Genomic DNA, 22,874 nt, shown 5'->3' on the forward strand with positions numbered 1-22,874 from the left:
GATCGAACGAGCCATCGAACCTTCTGTTGACGACACAACGGAACTCTCAATGAAAGCACCAATGTCGGTGTCAAAACCGGCCGATCTTGGGTAGGGGGTCCCGAACTGTGCGTCTGAGGATTGAAGGAAACAGGAGACAAGGGCGACACGATGTTTACCCAGGTTCGGGCGCTCTTAATGGAGGTAAAACCCTACGTCCTGCTTGATTGTATTTGATGAGTATAGGGGTTACAAGAGTCGATCTACCTTGAGCTCTCAATGGCTAAACCCTAGATGTCTAGCCAATGTGATTTATCTTAGCCTCTATGGACTAAACCCTCCGGTTTATATAGACAAAGGAGGGGTCTAGGGTTGTACAGAGTCGGTTTATAGAGAAAGTAAATAATACATCCGAATGCTAGGCTTGCCACCCATGCAAAGGAGAGTCCCATCCGGACACGGGGAAAGGTCTTCTGCCTTGTATCTTCACAGCCCACCAGCCCGGCCCATATCAAATTGTCCGGACACCCCAGGACCCCTTAGTCCAGGACTCCCTCAATGGAATATGTGTGAGGTACTAGTAAACGGTTGTGGTTAGTAAGAATATTGGTGTTAAGGTTTGTGATTCCCAAAGCATGCATGTAAAGTCTCTCGTTATGCTATGAAGTTCGATCATGATTTATTATTGATTGTCTTCCTTATGAGTGGCAGTCGGGGACGAGCGATGGTATTTTCCTACCAATCTATCCCCCTAGGGGCATGTGTAGGATTGAAAGTATGTCTAGAGGGGGGGGTGATTAGACTACTTGACCAAATAAAAATCTAGCATTTTCCCAATTTGAAGTCTTGGCAGATTTTAGCAACTTAGCACAAATCAAGCAATCAACCTACACATGCAAGCCTAAGAGTTTAGCAGCGGAATGTAAAATATTTGCATATGAAGGTAAAGGGGGGAGTTTGGAGGGAGCAAACGCAATGTAGACATGGAGATTTTTGGCGTGGTTCCGATAGGTGGTGCTATCGTACATTCACATCGATGGACTTCAACCCACGAAGGGTAACGGTTGCGCGAGTCCACGGAGGGCTCCACCCATGAAGAAGCAAACTTGTCTATCCCACCATGGCCATCACCCATGAAGGACTAGCCTCACTATGGTAGATCTTCACGAAGTAGGTGATCTCCTTGCCCGTACAAACTCCTTGGTTCAACTCCACAATCTTGTCGGAGGCTCCCAAGTGACACCTAACCAATCTAGGAGACACCACTCTCCAAAAGGTAATAGATGGTGTGTTGATGATGAACTCCATGCTCTTGTGCTTCAAATGATAGTATCCCCAACACTCAACTCTCTCTCATAGATTTGGATTTGGTGGAAAGATGATTTGAGTGGAAAGCAACTTGGGAAGGCTAGAGATCAAGATTCTTGTGGTTGGAATGGAATATCTTGGTCTCAACACATGAGTAGGTGGTTCTCTCTCAGAAAATGCATGCTGAAGTGTAGGCTCATTCTGATGGCTCTCCTTACTAATGAAGGAAGGGTGGAGGGGTATATATAGCCTCCACACAAAATCTAACCATTACACACAATTTACCAACCTCGGTGGGACCGAATCAGCAAACACGGTCATACCGATTCAGTTAAAAATGTGAACGTTAGGCTTTTCGGTGGGACCGACATGTCAACTCAGTGGGACGGATTCCATTAGGGTTAGGGCATTACGTAATCTCGGTGAGACCAATTACACAAACTCGGTGAGACCGATTTTGGTAATAGACTAACCAGAGAGTTTGTGAGGCAAACTCGGTGGGACCGAATCGCTCATTTCAGTGAGACCAAAACGTTACAAAAGGGAAACAGAGAGTTTGCATTGCGAACTCGGTGGGACAGATTGCTCATCTCGGTTGAACTGAAACATTACGAAGGGAAATAGAGAGTTTGCAATCCCATCTCGGTGAGACCGAGATCCCTATCGGTGAGACCGATATGACTATAGTTTCTGGCAGTGGCTATGTCAAGTGAACTCGAAGGCGCCGGATAGAACATTTTGGTGGGGCCGAGTTTGACTTTTGGTTTGGGACATATATGGATATGAGAAAGTGGTTGAGGGTTTTTTGGAGCATATCACTAAGCATTTTGAGCAAGTAAGCCATTAAGCAACAGCTCATCCCATTTTAATAGTATTGGCTTTTCCTATGGACTCAATGTGATCTTGGATCACTAAAATGAAAATGTAGAGTCTTGAGCTTGACCAATGTGTGTCCTTAGCATTTTGAGGGGTCCACATTCCTAATCCATGCCATGCCAATCATTGAACTTTCTAAAAAGATCATCTTAAAATAGTATTAATTCAATGAGCTATATGTTGTTAATAATTACCAAAACCACCCAGGGATAGTTGCACTTTCAGCATGCATAGTAGTACTTTGCTTCGAGGGCTAATAAACTTTTGAAATAAGTATATGAGTTCTTTATGACTAATGTGAGTCCATGCATTATACGCACTCTTATCTTTCCGCAATTTGCTAGCCTCTATGGTACCGTGCATTTCCCTTTCTCACCTCGAGAGTCGGCGCAAACTTCGTCGGTGCATCCAAACCCCATGATATGATACGCTCTATCACACATAAGCCTTATTATATCTTCCTCAAAATAGCCACCATACCAACCTATTATGGCCTTTCCATAGCCATTCCGAGATATATTTCCAAGCAACTTCCACCACTTCCGTTTTGATGACTTGAGCATTCATTATCATATTGCTTTGCATGATCATGTGGCTGACATGGTATTTGTGGATCAGCCACCATTCATCATTTTTATGCATGTTACGCTAGATCATTGCACATCCTGGTATTTCCAGAGGCATTCATATAGAGTCATATTTTGTTATAGGTATTGAGTTGTAATATTGAGTTATAAGTAAATAGAAGTGTGATGATCATCATTATTCATTTTTAGAGCATTGCCCCAATGAGGAAAGGATGATGGAGACTATGATTCCCCCACAAGTCGGGATGAGACTCCGGACAATGAGAGAGAAAAATAAAATAAAAATAATAATAAGGAAAGAAAAGGAAAAAAGAAATAAAGAGAGAAGGGGCATGCTAGTTCCACACTTGTGCTTCAAAGTAGCACCATGTTTTTCATATGGAGAGTCTCCTATGTTGTCACTTTCATATACTAGTGGTAATTTTTCATTATAGGATTAGATGCACACCCACTTAGTTTTCATATTGAGCTTTCATACACTTATAGCTCTTAGTGCATTCGTTGCATGGCAATTCCTACTCCTCGCATTGATATCAATTGATGGGCATCTCCATAGCCCGTTGGTTATCCGTGTCGATGTGAAATTTCTTACTTTTTTGTCTTCTCTATATTTACCCTTATCATCATACTCTATTCCACCTATAGTGCTATATCCATGGCTTGCGCTCATGTATTGCATGAGCGTTGAAAAAGCTAAAGCGCGTTAAAAAGTATGAACCAATTGCTCGTCTTGTCATCAGGGTTGTGCATGATAAATACTTTGTGTTAAGAAGACAGAGCATGACAAGATTATATGATTTTGTAGGGATAGCTTTCTTTAGCGTTGATATTTTGAAAGACATGATTGTTTGTTGGGATGCCTGAGTATTGATGTATTTATGTCAAATTATAGACTATTGCTTTGAATCATTCATGTCTTAATATTCATACCATGATTAGATATATGATCAAGTTTATGCTAGGTAGAATTCCACATCAAAAATTATCTTTTTATCATTTACCTACACGAGGACGAGTAGGAATTAAGCTTGGGGATGCTGTTACATCTTTGTCGTATCTATAATTTTTTATTGTTCCATCCCAATGTTATACAACTTTCACATATTTTGGCAACTTTTTATATGATTTATTGGACTAACCTATTGATCCAGTGCCAATTCATGTTTTCTTGCATGTTTTTTGTTTCACAGAAAATCCATACCAAACGAAGTCCAAATGCGATAAAAATTTATGGATAATTATTTTGGAGTATATGTGATTTTTGGGACATGGAATCAACGCAAACAGATGCTGACAGTGCCCAAGAGACACCAGGGCGTGCCCCAGGCTCCAGGCATGTGGTGGTGGGGTGTGCTCACCTCATACGTCGGTTGGGTCTCTACTTCGGGTGCAAGGAAGCTTATATCTGGAAAAAATCGTGTTAAAATCTCAGCGCAATTGGAGTTACGGATCTCCCAAAATATAAGAAACGGTTTTCGGCCAGATTTGGCAGCGCAAAACAGTAGAGAACAGGGAGGGAGATCCAATCTCGGAGGGGCTCCTGCCCCTCTACTGCCATGGAGGCCATGGACTAGAGGGGGAACTCTCCTCCCATCTAGGGGGGAGGCCAAGGAAGAAGAAGAAGTAGGGGTCTCTCTCCCTCTCTCTCCCGGTGGCGCCGGAGTGCCGCCGGGGCTAGGATCGTGACGAATATCTACATCAACAATCTTGCTACCATCAACACCAACTCCCCCCTATATGCAGCGGTGTAACCTCCCTTCTCCCCGCTGTAATCTCTACTTAAACATGGTGATCAACTCCATACATTATTTCCCAATGATATTTGGCTATCTTACGATGTTTGAGTAGATCAGTTTTGTCTTGTGGGTTAATCGTGATCTTGGTTGGTATGACTATATGTTTTATTTATGGTGCTGTCCTACGGTGCCCTCCGTCTCGTGCAAACGTGAGGGGTCCCCGCTGTAGGGTGTTGCAATACGTTCATGATTTGCTTATGGTGGGTTGCTAGAGTGACAGAAGCTTAAACGCAGTAGGTGAGTTGTTGCATATTGGATAAAGAGGACTTGATACTTAATGATATGGTTGGGTTTCATGACCTTAATGATCTTTAGTAGTTGCGTATGCTTGCTAGAGTTCCAATCATAAGTGCATATGATCCAAGTAGAGAAAGTATGTTAGCGCATGCCTCTCCCTCATATAAAATTGCAAGAATGATTACCGATACTTGTAATCGATTACCTAGAGACAAATGACTTTCTTGTTGACAAAATCTATCCACTTTTATTACCTTGCAATTTATTCTTACTTTTATTCTCGCCAAGCACTCGTAGTGTTATTCTTGCAAAAATAGTTTCATACTTGTTTTAGGTAAAGCAAACGTCAAGTGTGTGTAGAGTTGTATTGGTGGTCGATAGAACTTGAGGGAATATTTGTTCTGCCTTTAGCTCCTCGTTGGGTTCGACACTCTTATTTATCGAAGAATTCTACAAATGACCCCCTATACTCGTGGGTTATCAAGTCACAAACCCTCTTATTGGAAATACAAGGGACAAGGTAACCTAATCCCTTTTTTGAATATTGGTAACCTAATGCTTTCATGGACATCAACATATGTGTGTTTCACTCTATGTCTGTGGATATCCTTGTGGGACTAACCCATGTAGGTATTGAAAGTGCAACTCACTCCAAAGGATTTCTCCATATGTTCTACATCAACATTGAGCATCCACATCTTCAAAATCTACATGAAGTCATCATCGACAAAACCCAATGTTAGTTCATCCCTCTAAGGGGGGATATCACATCTAGGGGGAGCTTTGCTCTAAGAATTGAGCTAAAGCAACTCTAATGGTGTGAACACAACAATGCTTTAGTAAAAGGTGGTAACCCCACTTGTGCTTAAACGATGAGTATGACCTACGATCAAATGTTCTCACTTGAACCAGTCAATATACTCATATATAGATGACCTAGTCATCGCCATTTCCTTGGTAGATGCTAGAGTGTTTGTGCATGCTTGCCACATGTTTTATTTGCCATCTTATTGTGTGAGCATGTTGGTTGAGTAATTTTCTCCATTCGAGGACATCCATTTGTTGTCTTGATTGTTTGATTTTTTCTTTTTGCCAAATGGATGGACAAGAATGCCTAAGTACTCCCTCTAGCTATCTATGTTTTTCTCGTATCAAACTCTATTCATGCTACATCACAAAGTTTGAAGAAGTCGAATTCGGACCCTCCGGGTGAGGAGCACTCCGAGCCACCGATCTGTTAAGGGCTTAACTTCCAAAACCTCTTAATGCCTTTTGGTCATACCAACTCACTCCTACTCGGTCTCACCGAACTCATTAAGTTGATCTAGGCTTTCATCTCAGTGCAACCGATTTGAACAATTCGGTCACACCAAGTTGCAGCAACTGCTAGCAGTTTTGCATCTCGGTCCCACCGAGTCGTTCCACTTGGTCAGACCGACAGTGACTGGGTATATATACCATGGGTTGAAATTTTGGAAATTCCTTCAAACACTTGACCGCGCCTCCCAGCTCTACCGCTCCCTTGGTCTCTGAACCGTCGCCGTCGTCGCCAGCGACCCCCTGCTGCTGGTCTCTACCGCCGTCAATGAGATTCTCACCGCCGTTGCCACCATAGCAAGTCCGTCGCCAAGTTAGGGTACGGATTTGACCCCTTTGTGCCTCCCTTAACTTCGATTCTTGCACAAAGTTCATTACCATTGTTCGAATGAGATTGATCTATCCAGCAAAATAATTTCGTAGAATAGATTTGATGCAAAAACTTAGGGTTAGGTTTCCGCCGAACTCACCTCAGACCGACCGGTCTGAGGATCTCGGTCACACCGATTGGCCCTGGCCATTGCACAAGTACAACTCGGTCTGACCGAAGTGTACTCATGGGTGCGACCGAAATCACTTTCCCTGTGAAACCCTAGCATATCGGAGTCACCGAACTACATTTTGGTCTGACCGAAACTATGTGTTTAGACTCTGTTAGTGCTTCGGTGTCACCGGCTTTGTCAAATCAGTAGCTCCGAAATGCTTCCTGTAGAAAACTAAAATTAAGTTTTTGTCTCAATATTTTTGCAAAATAAGTTGTGCTCTGTGATGCCCATCCACTCTATCTATACCCAAGTATGCACAGGGTCAGTTTCAGCAATGTCAGAGGGCAGTGATAGTCAGGAAAAGTCTGAAGAACAGGTTAACCTCAGTGAGGGCACTAGTCCCTCAAGTAGCTATGATGATGGAAGTAGAAGTACTCCAAGCAACTTGCCTAAGGCAGCAACAAAGACAAGGAATAAGAGAACATCTGAGTCTGAGGATGAGGACTTTGTGATTGAGGAGGAAGTGACCTCCAAGAAGAAAGTACTCAAGAAAGAGTATGCTGCTGAAGGAAATATGCCCTAGAGGCAATAATAAAGTTGTTATTTATATTTCCTTATATCATGATAAATGTTTATTATTCATGCTAGAATTGTATTAACCAGAAACTTAGTACATGTGTGAATTCATAGACAAACAGAGTGTCCCTAGTAGGCCTCTACTTGACTAGCTCGTTAATCAAAGATGGTTAAATTTCCTAGCCATAGACATGTGTTGTCATTTGATGAACGGGATCACATCATTAGAGAATGATGTGATGGACTAGACCCATCCGTTAGCTTAGCACTATGATCGTTTAGTTTATTGCTATTGCTTTCTTCATGACTTATACATGTTCCTATGACAATGAGATTATGCAACTCCCGAATACCGGAGGAACACCTTGTGTGCTATCAAACGTCACAACGTAACTGGGTGATTATAAAGATGCTCTACAGGTGTCTCCAATGGTTTTTCTTGAGTTGGCATAGATCAAGATTAGGATTTTGTCACTCCAATTGTTGGAGAGCTATCTCTGGGCCCTCCCGATAATGCACATCACTATAAGCCTTGCAAGCAATGTGACTAATGAGTTAGTTGCGGGATGATGCATTACGGAATGAGTAAAGAGACTTTCCGGTAATGAGATTGAACTAGGTATGATGATACCAAGATCGAATCTCGGGCAAGTAAACATACCAATGACAAAGGGTACAACGTATGTTGTTGTGTGGTTTTACGGATAAAGATCTTCATAGAATATGTAGGAACCAATATGAGCATCTAGGTTCCGTTGTTGGTTATTGATCGGGGAACTGTCTCGGTCATGTCTACATAGTTCTCGAACCCGTAGGGTCCGCACACCTAACGTTCGATGACGATTGGTATTATGAGTTTATGTGATTTGATGTACTGAAGGTTGTTCAGAGTCCCGGATGAGATCACGGACATGACAAGGAGTCTCGAAATGGTCGAGACATAAAGATTGATATATTGAACCATGTTATTCGGACACCGGAAGTGTTTCGGAGAGTTTCGGATAAAACCGGAGTGCCGGAGGGTTACCGACCCCCCGGGAAGTTAATGAGCCACCATGGGCCTTAGAGGAGAGAGGGCCAGCCAAGAGGTGGTGCCCCCCAGTCCGAATTGGACAAGGGGAGGGGGTGGCGCCCCCCTCCTTCCTTCTCTCCCCTTCCTCCTTCCTTCCCCTCCTTGTTGGACTAGAAAGGGGGGAACCTACTCCTAGTAGGAGTAGGATTCCCCCCTTGGGGCACGCCCCTTGATGCTGGCCGGCCCCCTCCTTCCCTCCTTTATATATGGGGGAGGGGGGAACCCCATAGACACACAAGTTGATTTCTTAGCCATGTGCGGTGCCCCCTCCATAGTTTTCCACCTCGATCACATTGTCGTAGTGCTTAGGCGAAGCCCTGCGTCGGTAACTTCATAATCACCATCAACACGCCCTCGTGCTGACGAAACTCTCGGCCTCAGCTAGATCCAGAGTTCGAGGGACGTCACCGAGCTGAACGTGTGCAGATCGCGGATGTGACGTGTGTTCGGTACTTGTCAGTTGGATCGCGAAGATGTTCGACTACATCAACCGCGTTACTAAACGCTTCCGCTTTCGGTCTACAAGGGTATGTAGACACACTCTCCCCTCTCATTGCTATGCATCTCCTAGATAGATCTTGCGTGATCATAGGAATTTTTTTGAAATACTGCGTTCCCCAACAGTGGCATCCGAGCCAGGTCTATGCGTAGATGTTATATGCACGAGTAGAACACAAAGAGTTGTGGGCGATAAAGTCATACTGCTTACCAGCATGTCATACTTTGATTCGGCGGTATTGTTGGATGAAGCGGCCTAGACCGACATTACATGACCGCGTTACCGCGTTCAAGAGACTGGTTCTACCGACGTGCTTCGCACACAGGTGGCTAGTGGGTGTCTGTTTCTCCAACTTTAGTTGAATCAAGTGTGACTACGCCCGGTCCTTGTTGAAGGTTAAAATAGCACACTTGACGAAAAATCATTGTGGTTTTTGATGCGTGGGTAAGAACGGTTCTTGCTAAGCCCGTAGCAGCCACGTAAAACTTGCAAAAAACAAAGTAGAGGACGTCTAACTTGTTTTTGCAGGGCATGTTGTGATGTGATATGGTCAAGACGTGATTATATAAATTGTTGTATGAGATGATCATGTTTTGTAACATAGTTATCGGCAACTGGCAGGAGCCATATGGTTGTTGCTTTATTGTATGAAATGCAACCACCATGTAATTGCTTTAGTTTATCACTAAGCAATAGCGATAGTCGTGGAATCAATAGTTGGCGAGACGACAATGATGCTGCGATGGAGATCAAGGTGTCAAGACGATGATGATGGTGATCACGACGGTGCTTTGGAGATGCAGATCAAAGGCACAAGATGATGATGGCCATATCATATCACTTATATTGATTGCATGTGATGTTTATCCTTTATGCATCTTATTTTTCTTAGTACGGTGGTAGCATTATAAGATGATCTCTCACTAAATTTCAAGGTATAAGTGTTCTCCCTGAGTATGCACCGTTGCTACAGTTCGTCGTGCCGAGACACCACGTGATGATCGGGTGTGATAAGCTCTACGTTCACATACAACGGGTGCAAGCCAGTTTTGCACAAGCAGAATACTCAGGTTAAACTTGACGAGCCTAGCATATGCAGATATGGCCTGGAAACAGTGAGACCGAAAGGTCGAGCGTGAATCATATAGTAGATATGATCAACATAGTGATGTTCACCATTGAAAACTTCTCCATATCACGTGATGATCGGACATGGTTTAGTTGATATGGATGACGTGATCATTTAGATAACTAGAGGGATGTCTATTGATACGTCTCCAACGTATCTATAATTTTTGATTGTTCGATGCTATTATATTATCTGTTTTGGATGTTTAATGGGCTTTAATATACCATTTATATTATTTTTGGGACTAACCTACTAACCAAAGGCCCAGTGCAAATTGTTGTTTTTGCCTATTTCAGTGTTTCGCGGAAAATGAATATCAAACAGAATCCAAATGGAATGAAACCTTCGGGAGAGTTATTTTGGAACTAACATGATCTAGGAGACTTGGAGTGGACGTCAAGAAAGAAGCGAGGAGGCCACGAGGAAGGAGGGCGCGCCCAGAGGGGTAGGCACGCCCCCACCCTTGTGGGCCCCTCGCAGCTCCACCGATGTACTTCTTCCTCCTATATATACCCATATACCCCGAAAACATCCAGGAGCACCACGAAACCCTATTTCCACCACCGCAACCTTCTGTACCCATGAGGTCCCATCTCGGGGCCTTTTCCGGCGCTCCATCGGAGGGGGAATCGATCACGGAGGGCTTCTACATCAACACCATAGCCTCCCGATGATGTGTGAGTAGTTTACCACAGACCTTCGGGTCAATAGTTATATGCTAGATGGCTTCTTCTCTCTCTTTGGATCTCAATACAAAGTTCTCCTCGATTTTCTTGGAGATCTATTCGATGTAATTCTTTTTGCGGTGTGTTTGTCGAGATCCGATGAATTGTGGGTTTATGATCAAGATTATCTATGAACAATATTTGATTCTTCTCTGAAATCTTTTATGCATGATTTAATATCTTTGCAAGTCTCTTCGAATTATCAGTTTGGTTTGGCCTACTAGATTGATCTTTCTTGCAATGGGAGAAGTGCTTAGCTTTGGGTTCAATCTTGCGGTGTCCTTTCCTAGTGATAGCAGGGGCAGCAAGGCACGTATTGTATTGTGGCCATCGAGGATAAAAAGATGGGGTTTATATCATATTGCTTGAGTTTATCCCTCTGCATCATGTCATCTTGCCTAATGCGTTACTCTGTTCTTATTAACTTAATACTCTAGATGCATGCTAGGTAGCGGTCGATGTGTGGAGTAATAGTAGTAGATGCAGAATCATTTCGGTCTACTTGTCGTGGACGTGATGCCTATATACATGATCATTCTTAGATATTCTCATAACTATGCGCTTTTCTATCAATTGCTCGACAGTAATTTGTTCACCCACCGTAGAATTTCTATCTTGAGAGAAGCCACTAGTGAAACCTATGGACCCCGGGTCTATCTTCCATCATATTATTTTCCTATTTACTTGCTATTTCCATAGTTGTTTATTTTGCAATCTTTATTTTGCTATCTATATAATAAAAATACCAAAAATATTTATCTTATTATCTTTAACAGGTCTCACTTTCGTAAGTGACCGTGAAGGGATTGACAACCCCTTTATCGTGTTGGTTGCAAGGTTCTTATTTGTTTGTGCAGGTATGAGGGACTTGCGTGTAGTCTCCTACTGGATTGATACCTTGGTTCTCAAAAACTGAGGGAAATACTTACGCTACTGTGCTGCATCACCCTTTCCTCTTCAAGGGAAAACCAACGCAAGCTCAAGAGGTAGCAAGAAGGATTTCTGGCGCCGTTGCCGGGGAGATCTACGCACAAGTCAAGACATACCAAGTACCCATCACAAACTCTTATCCCTCGCATTACATTATTTGCCTTTTGCCTCTCGTTTTCCTCTCCCCCACATCACCCTTGCCGTTTTATTCGCCCCCTTTTCTGCTCGCCTCTTTTTCTTTGCTTCTTGTGTGTCCGTGTGTTAGATCGTTGGTTTCGCTGTTATGGGTAGTCCTTCTATCATTGTTAGTACTCCCGATCATGAAGTTCTTAATTTTAAACAAAGGGAGGGATAAAATTTAAAATATGCTTGGTATAGAATTTGCAATGCTCGGAATAGATCCACTAGGAAGCAATCCACTTCCGTTCTTCTTCGCAATTTTTATGTAGGCATCACCCCTTGGAATAGATATATTCTTGATACCATTACTAGAGGGAATTTCTTGGGTAGCCATACTTTTGATTCTTATAATGCTATGATAGATTTGTTTGGGCCAGCACCTCTCTTGGTTAATGGAACTATTTAAACTTTGGAACATGTGATGCAAAGGCTTGAAATTATTGAAAATAAAGTTGCCACTGTAGAGTTGATTGAGAATTTGGATAAAAAGATCCACAACCAAATTACCAAGTATGGATGTAAGGTAGGAGTTACTCTGAAATTTTTTAAAGAAAAAAACCCATAGTTAACGAAAATATAGATCAAGATTCCACAAGGATTGATAGATAAACTTGAGGATATTATTACCAACTTAGGGTCTGTCTTTTCTTCCATGAAAAATACTCCAAATCCTCCTACTAATAGAGTTGCCAAGTTTATGTATGTGCCTAAAAATAAAATGGGTGAATCTTCTAGTAAGGAAAATGCGGATCTCAAAGCAATAAGTGTTCATCCCAAATTTTTCTCTATCATTAAGGAACCTTTTGCTAAAAATGAATTACTTGATTTCTTGCCTAGGAGTTTGATCATTAATAAAAAGAAGGAAACTCCTAAGGGTTATAAGTGTTTTATTGAAGAATTGCCTGCCAAAGATGACAATACCTAGATCTATTCTTGTTTTTATGCCTAACTAGGGGCGTTAAACGATAGCGCTTGTTGGGAGGCAACCCAATTTTATTTTTGTTTCTTGTTTTTTGTTCCTGTTTAGTAATAAATAATTCATCTAGCTTCTGTTTAGATGTGGTTTTATGTTTTCAATTAGTATTTGTGCCAAGTAGAACCTTTGGGAAGACTTGGGGGAAGTCTTTGCGATCTTGCTGTAAAAAACAGAAACTTTAGCGCTCACGATATTTGCTGCCATTTTTTACTGGAGAGTTCGATTAGGTTGATTCTTTTTTCAGAGGATTAATAGACGAATTCCTCACGTATACCAATTTATTTCAGAATTTTTGGTTTACAGAAGTATTCGAAACCTACAGATTACTACAGATCGTTCTGTTTTTGACAGATTCTGTTTTTCATGTGTTGTTTGCTTATTTTGATGAATCTATGGCTAGTATCGGGGGGTATGAACCATAGAGAAGTTGGGATACAGTAGGTTTAACACCAATATAAATAAATAATGAGTTAATTACAGTACCTTGAAGTGGTGGTTTGCTTTCTTATACTAACGGAGCTCATGAGATTTTCTGTTGAGTTTTGTGTTGTGAAGTTTTCAAGTTTTGGGTAAAGATTTGATGGATTTTGGAATAAGGAGTGGCAAGAGCCTAATATTGGGGATGCCCAAGGCATCCCAAGGTAAAATTCAAGGACAACCAAAATCCTAAGCTTGGGGATGCCCCGGAAGGCATCCCCTCTTTCGTCTTCATCCATCGGTAACTTTATTTGATTCTATATTTTTATTCACCACATGATATGTGTTTTGCTTGGAGCGTCTAGTATGATTTGAGTATTTTCTTTTTAGTTTACCACAATCATCCTTTCTGTACACACCTTTTGGAGATACACACATGAATTGGAATTTATTAGAATACTCTATGTGCTTCACTTATATCTTTTGAGCTAGATAATTTTGCTCTAGTGCTTCACTTATATCTTTAAGAGCACGGTGGTGGGTTTATTTTATAGAAATTATTGATCTCTCATGATTCACTTATATTATTTTGAGAGCCTTTTAGAACAGCATGGTAAGTTACTTTGGCTATAAAATTAGTCCTAATATGATAGGCATCCAAGATGGGTATAATAAAAACTTTCATAAAAAGTGCATTGAATACTATGAGAAGTTTGATACTTGATGATTGTTTTGAGATGTGAAGATGGTGATATTAGAGTCATGCTAGTTGAGTAGTTGTGAATTTGAGAAAATACTTGTTCTAAAGTTTGTGATTCCTTCAGCATGCACATATGGTGAACCGTTATGTGATGAAGTCGGAGCATGATTTATTTATTGATTGTCTTCCTTATGAGTGGCGGTCGGGGACGAGCAATGGTCTTTTCCTACAAATCTATCCCCCTAGGAGCATGCGCGTAGTACTTTTTTCGATAACTAATAGATTTTTGCAATAAGTATGTGAGTTCTTTATGACTATTTTGAGTCCATGGATTATACGCACTCTCACCCTTCCACCATTGCTAGCCTCTCTAGTACCGCACAACCTTTGCCGGTACCATAAACCCACCATATACCTTCCTCAAAACAGCCACCATACCTACCTATTATGGCATTTCCATAGCCATTCCGAGATATATTGTCATGCAACTTACCATCGTTCCGTTTGTTATGACACGTTTCACCATTGTCATATTGCTTTGCATGATCATGTAGTTGACATAGTATTTGTGGCAAAGCCACCTTTATAATTCTTTCATACATGTTACTCATGAGTCATTGCACATCCCGGTACACCGCTGGAGGCATTCACATAGAGTCACATTTTGTTCTAATTCTTGAGTTGTAAGTAAATAAAAGTGTGATGATAATCATTATTAGAGCATTGTCCCATGTGAGGAAAGGGTGATGGAGACTATGATTCCCCCACAAGTCGGGATGAGACTCCAGACGAAAAAAAGGGGGGCAAAAAAGAGAAAAAGGCCCAAATAAAAAAAGGAGAAAAATGAGAGAAAAAGAGAGAAGGGACAATGTTAATATCCTTTTACCACACTTGTGCTTCAAAGTAGCACCATGATCTTCATGATAGAGAGTCTCCTATGTTCTCACTTTCATATACTAGTAGGAATTTAACATTATAGAACTTGGCTTGTATATTCCAATGATGGGCTTCCTCAAAATACCCTAGGTCTTCGTGAGAAAGCGAGTTGGATCCACACCCACTTAGTTTCTTTTGTTGAGCTTTCATACACTTATAGCTCTAGTGCATCCGTTGCATGGCATTCCCTACTCACTCACATTGATATCTATTGATGGGCATCTCCATAGCCCGTTGATACGCCTAGTTGATGTGAGACTATCTTCCTCCTTTTTGTCTTCTCCACAACCACCATTTTATTCCACCTATAGTGCTATATCCATGGCTCATGCTCATGTATTGCATGAAGATTGAAAAAGTTTGAGAACATCAAAAGTATGAAATAATTGCTTGGATTGTCATCAGGGTTGTGCATGATTTAAATATTTTGTGTGATCAAGATAGAGCATAGACAGACTATACGATTTTGTAGGGATAACTTTCTTTGGCCATGTTATTTTGAGAAGACATGATTGCTTTGTTAGTATGCTTGAAGTATTATTATTTTTATGTCAATATTAAAAAAAATTCTTGAATCTTTCAGATCTGAACATTCATGCCACAGTAAAGAAAATTACATTGAGAATTATGCTAGGTAGCATTCCATATCAAAAATTCTGTTTTTATCATTTACCTACTCGAGGGCGAGCAGGAATTAAGCTTGGGGATGCTTGATACGTCTCCAACGTATCTATAATTTTTTATTATTCCATGATATTATATTATATGTTTTGGATGTTTAATGGGCTTTAATATATCTTTTTATATTATTTTTGGGACTAACCTACTAACCAAAGGCCCAGTGCAAATTGCTATTTTTTGCCTATTTCAGAGTTTCGCAGAAAAGGAATATCAAACGGAATCCAAATGGAATGAAACCTTCGAGAGAGTTATTTTTGGAACAAACGTGATCCAGGAGACTTGGAGTGGACATCAATAAAGAAGCGAGGAGGTCATGAGGCAGGAGCGAGCACCGAGGGGTAGGCGCACCCCCACCCTCGTGGGCCCCTCGTAGCTCCAACAACGTACTTATTCCTCATATATATACCCATATACCCCGAAAACATTCAGGAGCACCACGAAACCCTATTTCCATCGCCGCAACCTTCTGTACCCATGAGATCCCATCTTGGGGCCTTTTCCAGCGCTCCACCGGAGGGGGAATCGATCACGGAGGGCTTCTACGTCAACACCATAGCCTCTCCGATGATGTGTGAGTAGTTTACCACAGACCTTCGGGTCCATAGTTATTAGCTAGATGGCTTCTTCTCTCTCTTTGGATCTCAATACAAAGTTCTCCTCGATTCTCTTGGAGATCTATTCGATGTAATTCTTTTTGCGGTGTGTTTGTCGAGATCCGATGTAATTCTTTTGGCGGTTTATGATCAAGATTATCTATGAACAATATTTGATTCTTCTCTGAAATCTTTTATGCATGATTTAATATATTTGCAAGTCTCTTTGAATTATCAGTTTGGTTTGGCCTACTAGATTGATCTTTCTTGCAATGGGAGAAGTGCTTAGCTTTGGGTTCAATCTTGCAGTGTCCTTTCCCAGTGATAGCAGGGGCAGCAAGGCACGTATTGTATTGTTGCCATCGAGGATAAAAAGATGGGGTTTATATCATATTGCTTGAGTTTATCCCTCTACATCATGTCATCTTGCCTAATGCGTTACTCTGTTCTTATGAACTTAATACTCTAGATGCATGCTGGATAGCGGTCAATGTGTGGAGTAATAATAGTAGATGTAGAATTGTTTCGGTCTACTTCTCGCGGACGTGATGCCTATATACATGATCGTGCCTAGATATTCTCACAAGTATGCACTTTTCTATCAATTGCTCGACAGTAATTTGTTCACCCACCGTAGAATTTGCTATCTTGAGAGAAGCCACTAGTGAAACCTATGGCCCCCGGGTCTATCTTCCATCATATTATTTTCCTATTTACTTGCTATTTCCATAGTTGTTTATTTTCCCATCTATATAATAAAAATACCAAAAAAATTATCGTATTATGTTTATCAGGTCTCACTTTCGTAAGTGACCGTGAAGGGATTGACAACCCCTTTATCGCGTTGGGGTTGCGAGGTTCTTGTTCGTTTGTGCAGGTACAAGGGACTTGCGTGTAGTCTCCTACTGGATTGATAACTTGGTTCTCAAAAACTGAGGGAAATACTTACGCTACTATGCTGCATCACCCTTTCCTCTTCAAGGGAAAACCAACCCAAGCTCAAGAGGTAGCATCTATCTAAGTGGGAGTTCTTAAGTAATATGATTAATTGAACTTTAATTTATCATGAACTTAGTACCTAATAGTATTTTGCATGTCTATGTTGTTGTAGAAAAATGGCCGGTGTTGTTATTCTGTTGAATTTTAATGCATTCCTAGAGAAAGCTAAGTTGAAAGATGATGGTAGCAACTACACCGAGGGAGTCCTGGATTAGGGGGTCTCCGGACAGCCAAACTATATCCTTTGGCCGGACTGTTGGACTATGAAGATATAAGATTGAAGACTTCGTCCCGTGTCCGGATGGGACTCTCCTTGGCATGGAAGGCAAGCAAGGCAATACGGATTTGTAGATCTCCTCCCTTGTAACCGACTCTGTGTAACCCTAGCCCCATCTAGTGTCTATATAAACCGGAGGGTTTAGTCCGTAGGACAACATACAATCATACCATAGGCTAGCTTCTAGGGTTTAGCCTCTACGATCTCGTGGTAGATCAACTCTTGTAATACTCATATCATCAAGAACAATCAAGCAGGACGTAGGGTATTACCTCCATCAAGAGGGCCCGAACCTGGGTAAACATCATGTCTCCTGCCTCCTGTTACCATCCGCCTTAGACGCACAATTCGGGACCCCCTACCCGAGATCCGCCGGTTTTGACACCGACATTGGTGCTTTCATTGAGAGTTCCACTGTGTCGTCACCATAAGGCTTGATGGCTCCTTCGATCATCGGTGGCGATGCGGTCCAGGGTGAGGTTTTCCTCCCCGGACAGATCTTTGTATTCAGCGGCTTCGCACTGCGGGCCAATTCGCTTGGCCATCTGGAGCAGATCGAGAGCTACGCCCCTGGCCATCAGGTCAGATTCGGAAACTTAAACTACACTGCCGACATCCGCGGAGACTTGATCTTCGACGGATTCGAGCCCGTGTCAGGTGCGCCACAAAGTCACGACGAGCATGACGTAACTCTGCCATCGGACAGTGTTCGGGAGATTGCATCTGCAACTACTCCGGCCGTCAATCCAGAGCAAATCGCGCCATCCGAGAGCGAAGGGATAGACGCCGCCATGGAGGCCGCACTCTCAGTGGCGATAGAGCCGGATACTGACTTCACCTCTTACGAGAGCCGTGTTGCCGAACCACTGGATTCACCTCCGGCCACAGACTCCGAGCCGCCTACATCCGTGCCCGTCGAATCCGACTGGGCGCCGATCATGGAGTTAACCTCCGCGGAAATCTTTCAGCACTCGCCCTTCGGCGATGTGCTAAATTCATTGAGGTCCCTCTCCCTGTCAGTAGAACCTTGGCCGAACTATGTCCGGCTAGAATGGGATGTGGACAACGAAGAAATTCGCTGCCCACCCACCACCCACTTAGTAGCCACTATCGACGATTTAACCGACATGCTCGACTTCGATTCCGAAGACATCGACGGTATGGATGACGATGTAGGAGACAAGAAGGAACCACCGCCCACAGGGCGCTGGACGGCTACATCATCATACGACATATATATGGTGGACACCCCTAAAGAAGGCAATGGCGACGAGACAGCGGAGGATGACCCCTCCAAGAAGCAACCCAAGCGCCGACGTCAGCAGCGCTGCTCTAAGTCCCACCACAGCAAAAGTAGTGATACCGGCACAGGAGATAATAACACTCCGGATAGTGCCGAAGACAATCACAATTCCGTCCAGCACAATGTAGAGCCGGAGGATGAACAAGCCAGCCCTCCAGAGCAGGCAGTAGATGGAGAACCAGAAGAGGACAATTACATGCCTCTCTTCGAAGACGAGGCGAGCCTCGGTGACGAAGAATTTATCGTGTCTGAGGACCCCGTCGAACAGGAGCGCTTCAAGCGCTGGCTTATGGCCATAGCAAATAGCCTGAAGAAAAAGCAACAACAGCTTCAAGCTGATCAAGACTTGCTAGCAGACAGATGGACCGAAGTCCTTGCGGACGAGGAATACGAACTCGAGCGCCCCTCCAAGAGTCACCCAAAACGCATGTTGCTACCTCACCTCGAGGAGGAAGCATTGAAACCCCATGCACCAGTGTACGATGCGGCTGACCGGCCACTACGTGGCGAAGCTAAAGAGGCGTTCCAGCCTGAAGTTCAGCCTGCACCCCGCCGCCACTCAATCCAAAATACCAAGGCTCGGGGCAACACATGGGACCTGCGAGACGTATTGGATAGTAAGGCAAAACTTGCAAGGTCAATATACGGGTCACGGGCACGCGCGCCAACACGGGACGATGATCGTCGCGCCGGATACGCCAAAAGCAAATCCGGTCGGGCCGAATACAGCAGACAAGACTCATATGAACTGCGTCGGGATATAGCCTGGCACAGAGGCGCCGCACACCCCCTATGCTTCACTGATGAAGTTATGGATCATGAATTCCCTGAGGGTTTCAAACCTGTAAATATCGAATCATATGACGGTACAACAGGTCCCGCGGTATGGATTGAGAATTTCCTCCTTCACATCCACATGGCTCGCGATGATGATCTACACGCCATCAAGTACCTCCCACTAAAACTCAAAGGACCAGCTCGGCATTGGCTGAATAGCTTGCCAGCAGACTCCGTCGGCAGTTGGGAGGATCTGGAAGATGCATTCCTTGACAACTTCCAGGGCACTTATGTGCGACCACCAGATGCTGATGACTTGAGCCATATAACTTAGCAGCCAGGGGAATCGGCCAGACAATTCTGGACTCGGTTCCTGACCAAGAAAAACCAAATTGTCGACTGTCCGAACCCAGAGGCCCTCGCGGCATTCAAGCACAACATCCGTGACGAGTGGCTTGCCCGCCACCTTGGCCAGGAGAAGCCGAAGTCTATGGTAGCCCTCACGACACTCATGACCCGATTTTGCGCGGGCGAGGATAGCTGGCTGGCTCGCAGCAATAACACATCAAGGAATCCGGGCACTTCGGATACCAAAGATGCCAACGGCAGACAACGTCGTAACAGACCAAAGCGTCGCAATAACGGCGATAACACCGAGGATATGGCAGTCAATGCCGGATTCAGGGGCTCTAGATCCGGTCAGCGGAAAAAGCCATTTAAAAGAAGTACCCCGGCTCCGTCTAGTTTGGATAGAATACTCGATCGCTTGTGTCAAATCCACGGCACCCCTGACAAGCCAGCCAATCACACAAACAGAGAATGCTGGGTGTTCAAGCAGGCCGGCAGGTTAAATGCCAAAAACAATGACAAGGGGCTGCATAGTGATGACGAGGAGGAGCCCCGGCCGCCGAACACGGGAGGACAGAAGGGGTTCCCCCCACAAGTGAAAATGGTGAACATGATATGCGCAACCCACATTCCCAAGAGGGAGCGGAAGTGTGCACTAAGGGACGTCTATGCGATGGAGCCTGTTGCCCCAAAGTTCAACCCATGCTCTGCTTGCCCGATCACCTTTGATCGCAGGGATCACCCCACTAGTATCCGTCATGGCAGATCCGCTGCACCAGTCCTATACCCCATCACTGACGAATTTCATCTTACTCGAGTCCTTATGGACGGCGGCAGCAGCCTGAACCTGCTCTATCAGGATATAGTGCGCAAAATGGGTATCGATCCCTTGAGGATCAAACCCACCAAAACCATCTTTAAGGGTGTCATCCCAGGTGTAGAGGCCCATTACACAGGCCCATTCACACTGGAAGTAGTCTTCGGATCACCAAACAACTTCCGAAGTGAGGAGTTAATCTTCGACATCGTCCCGTTTCGCAGTGGCTATCATGCACTGCTCGGACGAACTGCATTTGAAAAATTCAATGCAGTACCGCATTACGCATACCTCAAGCTCAAGATGCCAGGACCTCGGGGGGTCATAACAGTGAATGGAAACACAGAATGCTCGCTCGGCACAGAAGAGCACACTGCAGCCCTCGTAGCAGAAGCACAAAGTAGCCTTTCAAGGCAAACCACTAATTCGGCGATACAGCCCCCGAACACCTTCAAGCGTGTCCGGAGTAAACTGCAACAGGACCGCCTGGCATGTTCAGAGCTCGCCTAGCAATTCGGCCCTCGTCCCAATCCCAGTCAAGCGACAAAATCCGTGCCGCGCGTACGTAATTACGCACTGAACATACCATGGACATAGGCGGGGGCATGATCAAGGCACGTCCCGCAATGCGGCTTAACCGCCCTTGGGGCTGTATATCTTTATCATTTCTTTTCTCTTTCAGGGCCTAACTCTCTGGAAGCCCTTTCCAGCAGTATGATTGCCGGGCACATTACGGGAAGGAACAACCAAGGCGGCAAGAAGCTAAGATGTACACGGGAACCCCCAGGTGGTCTCTAACAATAATACCCGCTTTCTATACACAGCTTGGCCTTGGATAGGACATTTCGAATAATCCTACTTTCTGCTTATCGCACTACCTGTACCAGTATGCTTCGACGTATTATTTAAATAACAATGCATAGCATAAGTCTATTATTGCATTATTCATTCTTTTTTTCTTCCTTTATGTCCATTTATGACAATCCGCACCCAGCAATTCGGGTACGGTCAGTACGCCAGGGGCTTTTCGTTTACCCCATAATACGGCATGATAAGTCTGAACACTTTTGACAGTGCGGCACCCCGAACTTATAGCATTATATGCATCAACTCCAAATCACGTCTTGGGTCAATAGTTGGGTTTGCCCGACTCCCATGCTTTAGTACCTTACGTTCCGCTATATCGGCTAAGGTAGCGGTGGGAGAACTACTGTGATTGTGTCCCGGTTCTTCCAGACGAGCCCCTTAGTAGAGAAAGCCGAAAACTGACTGTCATGATAAGGCGAGAGACTGGTCGCTGTTCAAGAGGTCTCAAGTCCTTAAATACTTTTTCCGCTTCGGGCGAGGAGTCGGCCTTATCTGGCTTAGGCGTGTATAGCGCCCCAAATTCGGCCTTCCGAATACCAGGGGCTTCGCCAAAATTTAAAATTGTAGACTTCTATGGCTAAGTGAGAGTGATAAAGCATTATAGTCCAATTGCCTGGTTCGTTGCGCTGAACACCTCCCTTGAAGGACCCAAAATTGGGGTAAAGAGTGCTCAGGTTTTTCTCGAACACCCCAGTACTAGTTACATGTGGGCAGAAGCCGACGACTGGCCAACTCTCAGATTTTATAAACGGCCGCACAGAAGGTAATATTTTAAATTAAAAATGCGTCGCATGGCGCAAATGAACTCGTTTCATATTACAGGATCACATGAGCATGTTCATTCAAAAATTACATCCTTGGCACATTCATCCGCCACAAGGCGGGAACCCTTCAGGACACTCTCATAGTACATCTCGGGGCAGCGATGCTCCTTGCCCTCCGGTGGCCCCTCCTTCACCAGCTTCACAGTGTCCAGCTTCGCCCAGTGCACCTTCGCCTGGGCAAAAGCCCTGCGCGTACCCTCGATGCAGATGGACCACTTTATGACTTCAAGCCGTGGGCAGGCGTCGATGAGCCGCCTTACCAGACCGAAGTAGCTACCGGACAGGGGCTCGCCAGGCCACATACGGACTATAAGGCCCCTCATGGCTTGTTCGGCCGCCTTGTGAAGCTCGACCAACTTCTTCAGCTGGTCGCTCAAGGGCACAGGGTGTTCGGTCCCAGTTTACTGAGAATAGAACAACTTCTTCGTTGAGCTCCCCTCCTTAGCTTGGTAAAACTCCGCGGCATACAGTACACCGCGGGGAAGATCTGCAAACGCTCCTGGAGAGCTCCGAACTCGGGTAAGAAAAAGGAAAGTCTCCTTCACATGCTTGCCTTGCATAATGAATGCCTTACCCGCTGCTATCTTCTTCACCGCATCAATCTCCTGGAGGGCCTTGTGGGCTTCATCCTTGGCGCTCCGGGCGCTTTCAAGCGCCTGCGCG

This window comes from Triticum urartu, chromosome 3 (assembly GCF_003073215.2).
Source record: "Triticum urartu cultivar G1812 chromosome 3, Tu2.1, whole genome shotgun sequence".
Lineage (NCBI taxonomy): Eukaryota > Viridiplantae > Streptophyta > Magnoliopsida > Poales > Poaceae > Triticum > Triticum urartu.